We start from the raw sequence: 3,588 nt of genomic DNA on the forward strand, positions 1-3,588 counted from the left end.
TATCTTCTCCCTAGTAAACTAGATATCGGCTCTTGGTGCTACTTTGGCTACAGATGTAGAAACCGTTAATTTCGTGAAGTAAACCATTTCACAAGCGTTTGCATATTTATATAGCAAGCTTTCTTAGTTAATTTTTCCATATCTCATCAGGATTTTGTACAAATTTTATGAGACGAGAACATTTGACGTTTAATTTCCTGTTGCGAAATATACACGTCATCTTACCATTTTTATACCGTACTCCGACGGCGATGTATAAAAATTGCATTTATTATTACCTCTCAGAGTGACGATGACGTCTCCGAGAGATATTAAACTGGACGTATCTGTGTGTGTGTGTCTGTCTGTCACCGCGTTCGCAGTTGGCAAATAGGAGCAAACGTGTTCGTAGAGAGCAATTTTTGGCTTTTGCTCCCATCGTTAGGAATAAGAAGTACGCGGAAATCGGCTAGGGTTACGAGGAACGTCTAGCCTCCCAATGGCAGGGCTTCCACCAAAGGTTCACTTAAGTGCGGGTTTTCTTATCCTTTATTCTGAATCAATCGCATTATACCCTAAATTTCCAGAAATTGTTAAAGATGCATTCGCTTTAATTCAAACGTCAACAATAGCTATGTTTTAAAAGATTATAAGAATAGTGTTTCTTAAAACTATTTAACTAGAATTAAAGTAAATTAATGACGAATATTTAATTATTTAAGAAAAAAACCTCTTAATTGCGTGTCGACTCGGAGAGGTTTATTTTGGTTTCCCAACTTGTTTTTGAAAGGGTGTGTATATACGAGCAGCATTTTTTATGTCAAACTCCACTCCTTTTTCTTGTCGGTTTTAATTAAAAGTATATTTTTTATTTTGATGTACAGTCTGCAGCTCCTCTGCCTTGGGGTGCCATGGGTATGGAAAAACATTGTTTAAGCTATAATTGAATTTTAGCTCAAGAATTTCTTGAAAATTGTATTAACTAAATTATATCTCGGAAAGATTCTAAGCTTAAAAAAAATCCAAATGTGCGATGGAAGGTTTGATGTAGCGTCTATAGCAGAGAAACGGGTTCGCCAATCATATTCCAAAATCGATTATGGTGCAAACTGGGCGGTCTGTTTCTCAATCGCTTATTATGCGTTCAAGGGGTCAGCTTGGTTAAGTTAGGTTAGACCCTTTTCAAATGGGTGGCTACAGTATTGTCTTAATTATTAGGGTTAAGACAGAACATTAGGTATGAGAACCAAAAGACGTTACCCATCCACAAAACTTTCTTTTAATTCATATCTACCGGCTTTCAGTCCACAAAGCTAATGTCCCATCTAAAGGCAACAACGTGATCAAACACCAACTCCGACTTTTAACGAGCTGTTAGTAAATTAGGCCGTCATAAAGATATACTATGCAAGGCTGCATGGGTTTGAATTTTATTGTTATAACTGAAATAATAACCTACATCTTGCATATATTTAAGACGATGGTTCAATTGTAATTTTTTATGCATAGTTGCAATTCGATGCTTTGACTTAACTTTAATGGTCACTATCACCGTAAGTTCAGAAGATATATTCCATAAGTTCGTAGTTCCAAACTGACGTAGGTTAAACGTCATAGCTTCTCGTAAAGCGACGCCTGGTGAGGCGCTGTCAAAGGCTTGGTACAGACTAAATAAGAAGATGAACTGCAAAACCGCGTCTAACCAATCCTCGCTTGTCGTTCTCGAACTAGCTCGAGCTGTAAGTCTCTAGCATTACCAAGAATAGGTAGTACGCTATGAGTAACACTAGGAGAAGGTTTTAGAAGTTGTATGGTGGGTTGCTCAAGGTAGACTCGGCGAAAACCTATCTATTAAGGCTGTATTCAAGACCCTACCATTTCTGCTTAATGAATGACTCCTAATTAAGCAGTTTTTTATTGAATTTGAAAGTTGAAAAAGAGTTTTGTTTCTAAAAAACAACAATACGTAGATGTCATACAGCTATGTCCAAATGTTTCGTGTCTACGTAGACAGATAACTTTTAACTGTTCCCAGATCCTTTAACAACCGGTCAAAGCCGGATATCTTAGCTAGAAATATCACAAGGCGAATAATCAACATATATTTGTACTATATTTTGTTCATTTACAGATGTTTCTAGTATAAACCGCCCTGGTTAGTGAATTTTTTTTCTTCAACGGCATTGCTATACCTATAATGGTTGAAAGGTTTATCATTACGATTATTGAGAGTTGGAAACTGGTCTAGAAATGGTTTCTGCATGGTAGTGTAGGTCTGGTAGACGTCTTGAGTTCGAAGGAGCGCTTTAATGAGCCTCAAAATCGATTTGTAGAGTGTGCGTAACGTGGCGGCCTCTTTTTGTCGAGGCAGAACTGTAAGTATATTTGAGTTATTGATGTTTGGGTGCTATAACGTTCTAAGTGTTCAGCATCATGATTTTATGATTCAAAGCAGGAAACTTTTAATTCGGGCGATATTCAAATTAATTAGCACATTAATTTAGCCTGTAATTTAACAATAGGCGAGTTGTGAGAGATTTAAAGTTTACAAGATATTACAATTCTTTTCGTCGTTTCTTCAAAGAACTCCATTCTTTTCGTCGTTTCTTCAAAGAACTCCATTCTTTTCGTCGTTTCTTCAAAGAACTCTATTCTTTTCGTCGTTTCTTCAAAGAACTCCATTCTTTTCGTCGTTTCTTCAAAGAACTCCATTCTTTTCGTCGTTTCTTCAAAGAACTCCATTGACTCTAAGTCAAAGACAAAAGAAATGAGTCAAAACTGGATAAAATTTACTCTTGCCCAATAATATTAAGAAAAATACGATTTTGGGGCAATGTATGTATTATTTATGATTAGAAGTAATGAAGAGTTTACTCATGGAGAAAACTCCATTTACGTTCATTGTCTTTCATGAATGTCAGTCTAAGAAACAAAATGCTTAAGACAGGTTCAAAACCATGAACAGTCGGGAAACTATTGAAGGAAAACTGAACTAGAACTGTGATACTGAATGTGGCTCTTAAGTGGCCGTCGAAGAGAGAGGCAGTGTGAACCCAGTGTTCTAATAATTCCTATAAAATCCTATATTTAGACCTATCCTATATTCGTCTATAAAATTCTATACTTTGGGCTAAGTAGAACCTATAATATAATTTTACTGTTGAGTATAGCAAAGTAATCATCTTACCTCTACATATTAAAACTGCATGATTAATATTAGCAACTCTAGTAGAAGGTTTAGGAAGTGGTTTAGTTTAGTTCTTCGAGGTTGGGTCCGCGAACCCGTTACCCTTACCCATTAAGAGCGTAGAGAATTTCGTATTCTATAGAAGCGTAAAATTTTAGCTTCATGAATAATCACTATTTAAACATCTCTTTTATTCAATTTGATTGTTGTTTAAAAATGTATATTTTTCATACGGGTAGGACCAAAGACTATTTGTCGATTATGTGGACCAGATATCCAGACCCTTATAACAGTGGGGCAACGCCCTATAGCTTAGCTAATTTCCTATACTTAACTGTATAGTAATATCCAATATTTTATGCTTAAAAATCGTGTGAAACTGAAAACCATCTTAATTTTTCTATAATGAATGTAAATCTTTG

The sequence above is a fragment of the Phalangium opilio genome, unplaced genomic scaffold, assembly GCF_054372755.1.
Source record: "Phalangium opilio isolate 3A_F unplaced genomic scaffold, DU_Popi_V2 ptg000031l_1, whole genome shotgun sequence".
NCBI lineage: Eukaryota > Metazoa > Arthropoda > Arachnida > Opiliones > Phalangiidae > Phalangium > Phalangium opilio.